The sequence below is a fragment of the Archocentrus centrarchus genome, chromosome 5, assembly GCF_007364275.1.
Source record: "Archocentrus centrarchus isolate MPI-CPG fArcCen1 chromosome 5, fArcCen1, whole genome shotgun sequence".
NCBI lineage: Eukaryota > Metazoa > Chordata > Actinopteri > Cichliformes > Cichlidae > Archocentrus > Archocentrus centrarchus.
In genome coordinates, this window is record NC_044350.1 from 6,585,171 (window position 1) to 6,599,502 (window position 14,332).

The 14,332-nt window shown below is 41.0% G+C and overlaps 1 protein-coding gene across 3 annotated transcripts in view; it reads left to right on the forward strand.

Moving 5' to 3' along the window:
* The window catches only part of foxp1b (forkhead box P1b), a 147,685-nt gene that overhangs the window by 19,891 nt on the left and 113,462 nt on the right, over positions 1–14,332 (forward strand). The window lies entirely within an intron of this gene.

The following is a 14,332-nucleotide window of genomic DNA, read 5'->3' on the forward strand; positions in this document are numbered from 1 at the left end:
AGAGAAATAGGCTTACGCCATTAGTGTCATTCGAATGGTGAATTAGATCAGACTGACAGATAGATGCGGAAAATTGTTTTAATTGTATAATTATCTCTGGTTAGCCACTTGTGCGGAAAAGTGCTGTGATGTGGGTGAAGGCCAGGGAAGAGCACATTTTGGCCTTTATGTGCTTATTTTGTCTTTGCACAGCAAATGAACAACAATTGGGGGTCCTAAGGATAAAACATAAACACACCCAAACTCGCAGACACTCAACACTCCCCCTGGGCAGGTTGAGACGTGCTCATTGAGATGCTGCCCTTTAAAGTAATGTGTCTGGCCAGTGAGTCTTCTCCCCAGGCAAAGAGGAAGGCGTCTGTAACCGTCTGATCAAGATGGCACAGCTTAACACAAGTCCAACAGCTACGCACAACATTCTGAAGAGAGAGAGGGAGGATGAATATATTTGTGACATGCCTAATCGCAATCATCTGATTTCTGATTGGATGCAAAATACTAGACTACATGCAGTGGCAGTAAACATTTGGCTTTATAACTGTCGCTTGTTCTCTGCATTTTTTTCTCTCCTGTAAAGCATTCTCATGAAAGAGTTTGCATGAAGCTCCTATCTCAACTGCCAATTTGGTTGGAAAATATTACTGTTTTAAACAGGACTCACTGTTGCAACACAACTTGTGTGTTGCATAAACAACACACAACTTAGTCTTATCAACTTATTAACTTAGTCTTACTTCATTTTTTTTACTTAGCTCATTGCTTTCCTAGTTTTGGACAGAAGCAGTCTCTCATTACATCCTTTGGGCATACATTATCAATACTGTTAAAGTGCTTGTATTGAACACTGCTGCTGTTTTAGAGTCAGTTTTGAGCTCAGAATCAAAGAAAATGTCCTGATCTTAATTCCAGTGGACTACTATTGTGCAGTTTATCAGTGAAAGAATTTCTTTGATGTAATTTTGTTAAACATGCAATGCTCTGTTTGGTGTCCTCTAAATATATAACTATGGCCATTTTGATTTGATAATCATTAATTTTTCATAAAATAAAAGCACCCATAAAATATGTAGCTGTAGCATACAGTCTTATTTTGACAGATCAGTTACTGAATGATTATTTTCAAGCCTGATGGGCAAAGCTAAGCCCAGGCCAAACACTGATGCGCTACAGTCAGCAGCTGCATGCAATTTTCAGCTCAGCTCATTCAAGTGTAATAAAACAATGCAAGAAGTGCTGGAGGATTGCGGGCCTGAATGCTCTCGCTCTTGAAATAGGACCACCTTTGGGGCAATGGCATGAACAGCAACTGGAGCCGCCATCCTGTGAGTTTCTGTTGTTGATTTCATTTATTGGCTGTTTCTGTTCCTGCTTGTGTGCACAATCAAAAAATATTTTATTATGTAACACTCTTGTTGATTTGTAATCATGACAAGAAGTTCTTTAATATTTAATCAAAAAAAATAGATATTTGCACACTACACCAGGCTCGGAATACATAGTAATTCATGGACTGCGATCTTGTCATGTTTCAGTTGTTACCTTCGTCATGCTCTGTTGTTCAGTTGCATCTCCTGTTATAATGCACAGGGGATTAGCAGGTAACAAGGCAGCAGCGCTCCTCTGAGGATGTTGCGCGTGGCTTTGAATGTCTTGCACAATGCAACATAAATGAGGCGCGTGGGGGGGGGGTACCACCAAATGGTGATTTCCCAACTACACAGGGAGCCTCCTCCTGAATAATGCTGTAATGAAAGGTGACAGGAAGGACTCAGGGTCTGGAACGAAGCCGGGGCAGCTGGTCAGAGCAGGAGTATAGGAAGTAGTGTGCACCCGGGCTAAAGTGCAGTGAGAAGCAAATTAAAGCTCATATCTGCCATCTCCCTCGCCTCCCTGCACTTTCCTGTTTGGACTTGAAGGTGATTGGGAGCCAAGGCGGTGACAGTTGACGGAAGCTACGCGGAGGAGAGAGTATTTATTTACAGTGAGATGCAGCGATGCTTGTTCAGGATGCGGTTTCACGCAGGATGTGCACCCCCTTCTCCACCACCACCACACACACAGACACACACCTCCTCCCATCTTTCTCATCTCCACCCTTACACTACAATCCCCAGGTTTGATCAAGAATGGGAAGTGGGTTATTGGAGAGGAGGGGTTGGCCTGCTGCAAGTGAGGCAGCCTGTATTGTGTAAGAGGCTGGGTCTGGATCCAGCCAGCAGAGAGCTCACTCAGCATGCCTTCCTGCCTAACCCAGGAGGTGGTACCAAAGTCAACATGGGTCACTGAAAAAAAAAAAGTGTGTGAAGCACTAAGATTGCATTGTGTGACAGAGATTTTCTTTAGGTGTTACATAATCTTAGTAGAAAATGTGAATACACCAGAGCATGTGAGAAAAGCTTATGTTTTAAAGTGTGTGTGTTTTAAGAAAGTTCAGACGAGTGTGTCAGGTACCCTTCCAGGAATTCCACGTTGTAGAGTAGAGTGGGGTGGGGGGGGTGGGGGTGGGGGTGGGGTAAATCCCAATAATTACACTGTACACTGGTTACAGTACAATTACCATTGTTGTTACCCTATAATACACTATTCACATTATAGTAAACTGCTCATTTTAAACATGCAAGTGTATGCAACATCCTTTCATACCACTCAAGAGGAAATACATTGAAACTATTAGTCAAATAAAAGTGAACCTGTAGCAGACTCAACTTTTTACTTTTTCATCCCCTTCTATCTCTGGCTTTCATTTGGTAAGGTATCAGATGGTGAGCATGTGAGTGTACTGAAAAGGTGAGCCATTCTCATCTCTACTCACTAGCTGTCATGTCGGCATTAATCCGTCCGAAGTTTCAAAGGCAGGTTTTATGACCTGCCTTACGGCCTCATCTGTGTGGACAGCGGCATCTAAACTCTGGAGAACCTGCCACATAAAATCCACATCTGTTAAAGCCTAAATTGTAAAACAGCCCCCACGTGTCCGGGCAGCGTTGAGTTAATAATATACTTAAGGTACAGCTTATAACACTCCCTGCAGCAACAGTAGCCATTGTCTTAAATTCACTTCTTTGGACAAGTCTTACAGCTTTTTGACCTCTTTTTTTTTGACCTTCAAAGACAATTTTAATGATCTTTTTGACAAGTAAAATTGGCAGTCAGTCTGGTGGAGTTATCCAGACTGAGTTTGTAACAAAAAAGTGTCGAAACCAACAAGAATGTTTGGTTGAACTACACTGAGTCAACTTTTAGTTGCTGGCTTTGCTTGTATAGTCAAAGAGCAGTATGGAAATGACAGAAAATTTCTAAGTAGGATTAGAAAGTAAAAGCAAGTATTATTCTCAGTCTTGAGGTTTACCGCCGCTGTCCAATATCTAAGGAATGATTAACACATCTGTGGGTGATGCAATTTAAGCAGCAGTTGTCATTACAGGGACACAGTTGCTACACACGTTTGCCAGCTCAGTCTCTTAAAGAGGAAGTGTTGCTTCTCCCCGTTGATGTATTGAATCATTGCTTCCATCGGTGCTTTCAGAAGTCAAATGTACTACACGTTAATAAGTGCCCTCCATGCTTCCTTTATCCCTGCTAGTTAGCTGTGTGCTAGTCTTTTCTGTCGTGGGACAAATTTTCAGATCTGTGAAGCTAGCTATTGACAGCATGTGGAGGTGAGTCACATATACAGCAACACAAATTTCAGTACTGATTTGAGGTTTCTTCAAAGGCATCTGGCAAATAACCTAAGGGAGAACCACAGTGCGGCAGACGAGGGGGAAAGATACATTTAGAATAACCATGAAAAGTAGACATTGTCGGTGGGAGGGCAGATGAGTAATGTAAGATAACAAGTTCCCATATATGTCAGTGATTTTCAGAAATTTGAGGATTTATTTTAATTGACAGAGCATCGTTGACAAAAAATAACTTTTTAAATGTTATGCAACTGAATATCTAGTAGCTTGTGTGTGTCACGTGTTTGCTATATTAGTTTCACAAAATGAAGTAAGTGTATGTACGAGTAATCCTTCTGAGCCCAAAGCACAGGCAAAGCTTGGTTTCAGAAAGTTTTTTTTTTTAATTCCTGACTCTGTATGATGTCAGGTAGAGGGGATATTTTTAATATTGTCATCCAACAAAGCACGCACAGCTGTGGCTATGAGCACCGAAGCTCCACCCACCTGCTATTTTATGACAGTGGATGAACTTCGGGGTAATGAGGATTATTTTGAACTGTACAGAGGTACAGTCACTACTAGAGTAGTGACAAAAAATATGCAGTTAAAAATGAGCAGGTACACTTTAATGTGAATTCATAAAATTTAATTCATGTAAAGATTTATTTTATGCATGCATTCTTTTTATTATAACACAAGTGACTTGACCCAAAATTAGCTTTTCAACCTTTTGCCACATTTCAGGCTTCAAACATAAAGATATAAAATTTTAATTTTTTGTGAAGAATCAACAACAAGTGGGACACAATCGTGAAGTGGAATGAAATTTATTGGATGTGTCAAACTTTTTTAACAAATAAAAAACTGAAAAGTGGGGCGTGCAATATTATTCGGCCCCCTTGCGTTAATACTTTGTAGCGCCACCTTTTGCTGCAATTACAGCTGCAAGTCCCTTGGGGTATGTCTCTATCAGTTTTGCACATCAAGAGACTGAAATTCTTGCCCATTCTTCCTTGCAAAACAGCTCGAGCTCAGTGAGGTTGGATGGAGAGCGTTTGTGAACAGCAGTCTTCAGCTCTTTCCACAGATTCTCAATTGGACTCAGGTCTGGACTTTGACTTGGCCATTCCAACACCTGGATACGTTTATTTGTGAACCATTCCATTGTAGATTTGGCTTTATGTTTTGGATCATTGTCTTTTTGGAAGATAAATCTCCGTCCCAGTCTCAGGTCTCTTGCAGACTCCAACAGGTTTTCTTCCAGAATGGTCCTGTATTTGGCCCCATCCATCTTCCCATCAATTTTGACCACCTTCTCTGTCCCTGCTGACGAAAAGCAGGCCCAAACCATGATGCTGCCACCACTATGTTTGACAGTGGGGATGGTGTGTTCAGGGTGATGAGCTGTGTTGCTTTTATGCCAAACATATCATTTTGCATTGTGGCCAGACAGTTCGATTTTGGTTCCATCTGACCAGAGCACCTTCTTCCACATGTTTGGTGTGTCTCTTGGTGGCTTGTGGCAAACTTTAAACGAGACTTTTTATGGATATCTTTGAGAAATGGCTTTCTTCTTGCCACTCTTCCATAAAGGCCAGATTTGTGCAGTGTACGACTGATTGTTGTCCTATGGACAGACTCTCCCACCTCAGCTGTAGATCTCTGCAGTTCATCCAGAGTGATCATGGGCCTCTTGGCTGCATCTCTGATCAGTCTTCTCCTTGTTTGAGATGAAAGTTTAGAGGGACGGCCGGGTCTTGGTAGATTTGCAGTGGTCTGATACTCCTTCCATTTCAATATGATTGCTTGCACAGTGCTCCTTGAGATGTTTAAAGCTTGGGAAATCTTTTCGTATCCAAATCCGGCTTTGAACTTCTCCACAACAGTATCTCGGACCATCCTGGTGTGTTCCTTGGTCTTCATGATGCTCTCTGCGCTTTGAACAGAACCCTGAGACTATCACAGAGCAGGTGCAGTTATATGGAGACTTGATTATACACAGGTGTATTCTATTTATCATCATCAGTCAATTGGGACTGAGCTTCTGGAGTGAGTTTGCTGCACTGAAAGTAAAGGGACCGAATAATATTGCACGCCCCACTTTTCAGTTTTTTATTTGTTAAAAAAGTTTGACACATCCAATAAATTTCATTCCACTTCACGATTGTGTCCCACTTGTTGTTGATTCTTCACAAAAAATTAAAATTTTATATCTTTATGTTTGAAGCCTGAAATGTGGCAAAAGGTTGAAAAGTTCAAGGGGGCTGAATACTTTCGCAAGGCACTGTAAATACATGGCAACTGAAAGTCTGGGACAGTCTGTGCTTCTGTAATATCTGTATATAGAGGTGTAAAAAGGATGTGTTAATGTGTAATAACAATATAATTCAATTCTCATTTCCAGTCACAATCCAAACATTCCTTCTTAATAAAAAAGCAAGTGAATTTAGTCAACAACGTGAAGGTCAAATAGATTACAGATTGTATTGTTAAATGCTTTATTAGGTCAGCAGATCCAGCAACAACACCTGTTACTGCTATGCGTACAGAGGGAACGGTCTTAGAGTATCTCCACTCTTCTTATTCATTCTTTTCTGCCCTTTGGCAGTGGATGTAATTGATGATGACAGCGTGGTTACCTCTTCCTTGAATTGGTTTTGATTTTCTATTTACTGCTACATACAATGCTGTGTATAGTTGGGTCTTAGACTAATTGATGTTTTGGAAGATGAGCCCAATTGGATGAGTCATTAGGCCCATTACAAGAGTTTTATTAAATGCCCCCACCCAAATAGGGGGGGAAAAAAATCAGCTCTGGAATATTTCCTTCCTAGAATAACAGGCGCTTGGATTGGTAAAAGGCAGATAATATATGTGTGAGATTGATCAGTGAGTAGCGACCCCATTATCTCCTGAGATGTTAATTACACTGTGCTCAGCTTGCATGTCAAAAGGCAGATAATTGAAGAAGGTAAAAGATGTGCCACACTTTATTTATGCTTTCACTTGCTGGTAGAGGATTTGCTCTCTCTTGTATGTCCTCTTCCCTCCTCATCTTTCTTCTCTCCCTTTTTTTTGTCTGCAGTGTATTTATTCTTCGGTAATATCACATTGTCATATAGCTGATACATTTTTGGAGTTATTATTCACAATCCTCTCTGTGACGAATGTTCTGTCCTGTCTCTGTGCCACAGCTCTCGGCAGGGCCTGTAAAAAACCTGAAATGATTTAAATTAAATTACTTACATTTCAAGCCTTTTAAAGGTCTTACTTTTTTTGGACCTCCTAAAGATCTCTTGGTGTGTTTTTTTTTTTTTTTCATACTACCAATTCCAAGCTTGATTTTGAGTTAAAATTCAATATTTTTTATGTGCCATTTAGGCCTGCAAGCACACTGATAATCTGTGTCTGTTTCTTAAATCTGCAGAGTGTGGTGGAAGCCCTTATAGGCCATCAAACTGAAGGAAGTTGCAACTTCTTAAAACGTCTTAAACTTCTTAGACCTCATTTCAGTGTTTCTTGTTGAAAATAAAGTAGCTTATTTTCAACAAGAAAATAAGCTACTTTAGCATGTGACTCATGCTAAAGTAGCTTTTGCATGAGTCACAGTTTAAAATATTCCTTGTTCATCATATATTGGGCCTTGTTGGAGTCCATCAGGTTATCCTCCGTGCATTCTTACTTCCTTTAAGCAAATGTTGTTCTGATTGGTTACCCTGAGATGATCATATTAAGGCTCTCACCGACATCGTACAAATCCAAGAGCAGATAGAAGCTTTCTGAAACTGAGCATTCAAAGCAGTGGCTTGCAGGAATTACTTAATTATTTGACCCCATTACTCTAAAACTTGGCCATGGACATTCACCACTGTATCAGTATACATTTGATAGAAAATAAGTAAAGGCATTACAGGCCCTGATTAAAATTCACCATGATTTATTGTACTGGAATAATGTGTAAAAATACACATGAAACATGCACGTGAAATTGCCAGTGATGTGCTACAGCGACTACAGCTGTTAGAAGATGAACCAGAGTGTTTGAGAATAAGACAAATAAAAGAGAGGTGATGCAAACATTTTGGGGGGAGTTTTAGTACCATTATTCAGCACTGAAATCACAGTATTTGTCCACAGTGGTCTTCTTAGATGCACACTGAGGTGAGTCTGTGAGAAGCACCAGAAGCTCTTTACAAAATACTGCTGCTATTGTCTTTTTTTTTTTTTTAACATTGTTTATGTCTTCAGCGTAGTTCCCCCCACCTGAGTACACGCTGTCTGTAAACTTCCTATTCACAGTGTATGAGCCATAGGGGACATTTTGTATTTAAAAGAAAGAAAAAAAATCTTGTTTGTTATTTCGCGTGCTTATAGAGATAGCGTTTCCTGTGGTTTCCTGTGGTATCTCTGTGTGCTGCAATTTACAAGTGCACGTGAATGCTGTCTGCACTCCCAAAAGCGTGTGTGCGCACACACAAACGCGCGCACACACACACATGCACGCACGCATGCACGTACACATAAAAACACACACACACACACACACACACACACACACACACACACACACACACACACACACACACACACACACACTCTTTTTTCCTTTCTGTGTTGTCATCTTTGCTTGGGGTGGAGCCTCAAGGAAGTGCTCAGACTGTGGTCATCTGTCTTCAGGCCTGATGGACAGCAGCATCTCAGATGATTTAGTGCATCACCTGGTGGTCACTGTTAAAATGAGCCGCTTCGATGACACAATTAGACGTGTTTTTAAGCTGTTCTTTACTTCTGTGTGCTCTTTTTTCCCTTGTCATGCGTGTGTGTGAAATTCATCCTAGCTTTTAATCAGACTTTACAATGACTTCATCAGTGCAAAGAATATTAGGACTAATCAGCAGCACCAACTGGAAAACAAGGAAAATTTGCCCCTTTATGAAGCAGCGGTAGAGGGCCAAGTTGAAGGTCAAGAAGGAGTTTATTGAAGGACTTTTTTGGAAGTGTTGAAATAAGAGAACTGTTTAAAGCCCACCTCTTCCTAATAGGAAACTGAGTACAGAGATGAAGCTGAGGGATGTACCACCGTTTCACCTTTTCTTTGACATCTTCTGGCTTTTCGTTACTTTGTCTGACCAATATCTGAAATCCATTAGCATTATCCTACTTGTTTATGTGCAGGCCAGGAGGCTCCATGAGGCAGACAATGAACTTCATTAGATTTAAGGTTTTTATGGTATTAAGTTGAAGTGTTTTTTTCTCATTTTGACCACTTTTTTGTGTGCCAGAGAAAGACCTCTGCTCTCTCAGATGCTAGCAAGCTGTATTTTGCTGTGGCAGTGCAGCCTTATCTGCGCTTGAGGTCTGTACTTTAATGGGCTTTATTGATCTAAACAACATCAGGGGTTGCGGTGATGTTATTAAGGCAGAGATAACTTCTGTGTAATTCCACTCCAACAATATATTAGCCTTTTATTGGTCTAAATAACTTTGCCTTTTAGACAGTAATGCACCAGTAAGTCACAGCAGCTCTTCATGTCGGCAGGATCTTAATAAAGCATTTCCTCTGGACATCCTGCTGCAGAGAGAGTGAAAAACGACAGGTTAAAAGGCATGCTGGGAAGTTTCCATGCCATCACTGTAAATTATCTGTTTTGAATACATAAATAAAACTAGAAGTGAGCTGTGAACAGGAAGGGGTGGGGGTGGGACTGATTGGTAGGAGTTAATACAAATGTGTTCCAACGCCCTCTCTGCTTCACACATGGAGGTGCTATAAGGAAGAACATAGGAGGTTCCAGAAGAAGCCAAACTGGAATTTGAACAACATCATGTAGGCAGTAGCAGATCAGTGTGTGTGTGTGTGTGTGTGTGTGTGTGTGTGCGCGTGCGTGCGTGTGTGTGCGTATGTTTATAATACCTTGTGGGGACAATTTTCCTGACATATACTACGTTGTGGGGACCAATTGCTCCTTGTGGGGACTGGAGCCTTGTCCCCACAAGGGGAAACCCTGTTTTTGGGTCAGGGGTCAGAGTTAGGGCTAAGGTATGAATTGAGTTTAGGTTAGGGTTAGGGTTAGGTATGTGATGGTTAGGGTTAGGAAAAGGGTAAAGGTAAGGTTTAGGCTGTAGAAATGAATGGAAGTCAATGGAAATTCCCCACAAAGATAGCAAAACACACTTGTGTGTGTGTGTGTGTGTGTGTGTGTGTGTGTGTGTGTGTGTGTGTGTGTGTGTGTGTGTGTGTGTGTGTGTGTGTAGATGTGGGTGTGTGCGCTTTTAAGCAAATGCTTCTATGTAACGTTTAAGGACACATGTACCTATTATTTTGGTAACCTAGATTCAACTATATTTGTGTCTTCATTTGACATTTTTATATATAAAAATACATTATAGCTCAGTCATTCTGCTTAACTGTTAGAGTGAATAACTTATGATAGAATAAATTTATAGAAAAATAAATGCACTGGTTGATCACAAATAAGAGAATAAGGGTTTTTGTAGCTGCTACAGGTTTGGAAAACTCTTTATTTTTATGTTTTGTTTTTTTTTAAATAATTATTGATGAAATACCCATGGTGCATTGTGTGTATGCAAACTTTTTAATGGACAGTTGCAATAATTCTTTCCTTTCAAGGGCAGCATGCTGTATATCTAATATTTATATGAAATAACGAAGCCATTCATCTAGAAGTGCATTTTCCCAGGGTTGGGGGTAGGGCTTCATAATTTGCAGCTATTTAAAGCCTTGGTTTTGGTAATGAATTATTTTGTCACCTCGACTGTGATGAGATTCATCTTTAATAACTGTAACAATTATTTTATTAAAAAGAGAAGCCATGCATTATGGCTATCTCACCAAGGTCTCAAGCTGGAAGGAATTCTCATTAAGAGCATTATATTACCCTGGTGTGCTTTCAGTTGGATGTCCCGCTGAAATTACATTAGGTGTCAACAATGTTTGTGTTAGAAGTAAGCAGTCATATTTACAGAGGCTAGCTTTTTTCATTTGCTGGCTGACACTGGGAGATGTATTAAAAAAGATACTAATGCTCCATATCTGATTAAAGCACGTACAGTGAAGCTCCTTAAAAGTGTTGACTTTTAATATAAGGCAAGCACAGTTCTGTCATCAACAAAGACATAAATCTTTATTCAGAACTTTTGATTGCTTTGTTTTTGTTTTTTTTTTGTGATTTATTTAGCTGGCACACGTAACTGTAATCACCCCTCCTTCCCTCCGTTTAGAGCTCCCAAACTATAAGCATCAGGTTGTTTGTGTCATGATTGATTTATCAGTGATTTTCATCTACATCCTGTGTTCCTTCTGATGGTTAGCGTGGTGTGCAACATTGTATTTTGTTAATGGTTCCAGGCCCAGGGTTGCTGCTAATGACATGGTTGTAATTGTTTGTCAGTGTGATAATGTGTGATTTCCTATTTCCATGTGAAGTTGGACATTTGATGAAGGAGGGATCTTGTCAGGAAGACAAAGTGCTGTCATTTGTCACCAGCTAAATGAGCTTCTCGCCAGACATCCTCTCAGTTTTCAGTGGCAATATCATATTCACAGATCCCCTTTTGGGCCATTGCCATGATTAACATATTATTCAGTGCGTTGTGTTAAAGACACGAATTAAGCTCATTCCTGCTTCCTTCTATATACGAAGCACAGAAATACAGATGAAGACAGAGATGCATGAAAATAGCCTGATTTTGGTGCGGAGGTTGGTTTAAGAAAAGTCAGAAACTGTAAATCTGAGATTAGAATGAAGTCAACAGTAAGAAAGATGGTTTCAGTCTCTCAGCTCATGTTCTTTGCTGACATATAGAAATATACTAACTGTATTTCCAGAAAGACAGAAGTGAAATTACAGAGTTTGGTAATCTTTTATTCTTAGTGTTTGCTAGCAGTCATCACTTCCTTAAACTTAACATTTTTAAATGGAGAAACTGTTTCATCATCTTCACGACTTCAAGATTTTATCAGTTCATGTCACTGTAAATTTTTTTCAGGGGCAAAATATGGATGGGAAATTAAGTTGAATTAATATGATTTTTTTTAGGGAAAAGAGAAATTTAATTGTTTGCTGATGGCTGTTATTTCACTGAAATTCAACTTGGATCCTTTGTTATAGTTACTAATTGATTAAAAATAGTTGGCTGTGAGGTACTGAAATGGCGAGAATTATTTGAGAAACTTATGGGGCACATAATTGCAGCAATTGAAGGTCGGGACTGTGGGCCTGCCTTTATACTTTCCAAAGTCTTTGATGTAGTTGTTCCTTTAACAGATTGCTTCTGTTTCTGATTAGTGATTCCATATTGTGGGGTTGGGGGCAGATTCTTCCTATTTAACAATCTAATGAGCTAAATAAGCCAAACAAAGGAGAGGTGCACCGAATAGGTCTCCTGGGGTGGGGGTGGGGGGCTGCTTAATGTCACAAATGCTCTTCTGTGTTCCTTTTCCACTCAATATCGATTCATGTCTTCAGTGGTTATGCTCTGTCCACTGTAGCTCACATGGGTGGTGTAATCAGCTAAATGTAGCCTCTGCTTTCTTATTATTACCTGGGTGCTTAACACTGAGTTTTTTTTTCTTCAAGGACAAATGGTGTAGGAGAAGGCAGATCCCGTGTGAAGTCCCAGAGCTCTCGCCGAGCAGCAGATCCCTTTTCAGCACCAGCTGTTCTCTCAGATACACCAGGCCGTGCTGAAATTCTCTTAATATAATTCTAGGGGCTCAGGAGAATAGTGCAAAACAAGCGTGCCAACGAGGAGAACGTTGAATTTTTCATCAGTGGGCTTCAACTAGCTGAGTTAGTGGGCAGCGCTCTCATTCATGAGCAGATGTTCAGTGCAGTTACACTCTGCAGTTAATGTGAACTTACTGGCCTCTCTGCCATTGGCTGCAAGGACGTTGGCAGCAATCTGGCATCTGAGAATTACTCCCAGTAAAAGGAGCAGTCCTGGAAAGCTTTGCCCCGGCCTTTTTTAGCCACTTCCCAGCCCAGGAGCTGGATTCTGGACAGGGGAAGGCACTGACAGCTCATCCGTCTTCAGTCCGACAGTGATGAAACGCTCGCCACTGTTTGCCTGGGGAATAGCGCTGAAATTCCTGCAGATAATTTTCACCTTTTACATTCACTTCTAATGACTGGCTAAACGTGAACCAACACCAGTCAGCAGGTGAAATATTTTTCAGGTGTGTCTGAAATAGAAGTATTTAAAGATACATGCTTCAACTGATACAGTGAAACAGTACATACAAATGTATTATTTCAGTACCCCCTCAAAGAGGAAACTCAGAAAAGAGGCACCTGTGAGGGGGAACAGTTTGGCTCTGGTTCGTCTGTAGCTGTAACCGGCTGGTGCTGTGGTCAGCCTGGTGGGCTGTATCCTCTCCCGGACCGGTGCTTCAGACATCTGCATGCCTGAGCTGCCCGACTTGGATATCATGCGGTCATACAGATCTGTAATAGTAGGCAAAAGGCTGTTTGACTGGTGTGTGTATGTGACATCAAGTTTAGTAGGTGGCATGCCAATCATTCTGAGTTTGTGTGAAAGTCATCACAGCAAAGTTGTGCATATGGGACTTAAACAGTGCAAATGACAAGCTCTTGTTTCTCTGCGCGTCTCATTTTCACTTTCTAATTGGTCGTTTTCAGGTTGGCTTTACGAGAGCAAAACTAATTAGTGTTTCTAAATTCAGCAGAAAAAAAAGGCAGTTGGGCTGATTGTTCTGGTTTCCTCTCCTGTGTCAGGCGCTCAACAAGAAAATAAGACTAATCATTTTCAAATTGCTCGTATTTTTAAACCTCACAGCTGAATGTCATTCCTGGTCTCTTGGCATTTTGTTTGGCAAGATCAGGGAACAGTGGTTGCCCTCTCGCCTGTGTGCTCTCTTTGTGATTCGTGGGAAGTTTGGACTTGAGGCCAGTGGAAAAAAACAATGTGTTGTGTTTTAGGTGGGGTTGTTTCTGCTTTGATTGGGAATGTCCTGCTGACAGGAGCAGCCTCGCAAGTTTACAGTAGCTGTGACATTGCTGTTACCTTTATTCAAAGTCCTCCAGCTGCATCGAGCCCTCAGGAAGCCCAGCACAGGCCCACATGGGCGGCTGAAGGCCCACAGAGAGGAGAATGAGCCCTGTTTGAGTTGGCAGACGCTCCCCTCTTGGGGAACTTTTGCTGCCTCTGCAGAAAGGCCAGTGGCGGCAGCTCTGGTGGGGCGGCGGTGATTCTTGGGGCAGGATGGGCTTTTTCCACCTCTCCTCCCTTTCAGGAAACACATTTCGCCGTTTCTTCCCTGTGTGTTTGCAAACGGAGGGAAAGAGTTAAGGCGAAGGGGCACGGGGCAGCAGAACTGAATGACAGAGCTCAGCTGAGTGCTAATGTGTGGCAATTTGAAAAAGGCGAACAAGCTATTTCAGAAAGCATGAGTGTTCTCAGAACTCACTGTAGCAGAGCTTTATTTATACTGAATAAAAACATTTACAGTGTTCTGTATAACATGCTCTATTTTTATTTTGCCACCAACACTGTGGGGATTCAATCTCGAGAAGGCAGTAATTAAAAAAAATCAAGGTTAGGGAGGAAGAGTGCTTAAATACAATTAGAGCAATGCTCAAATTAATTTAGACTCAGTTACAGTTGTTGGGATTTGTCATTATTTG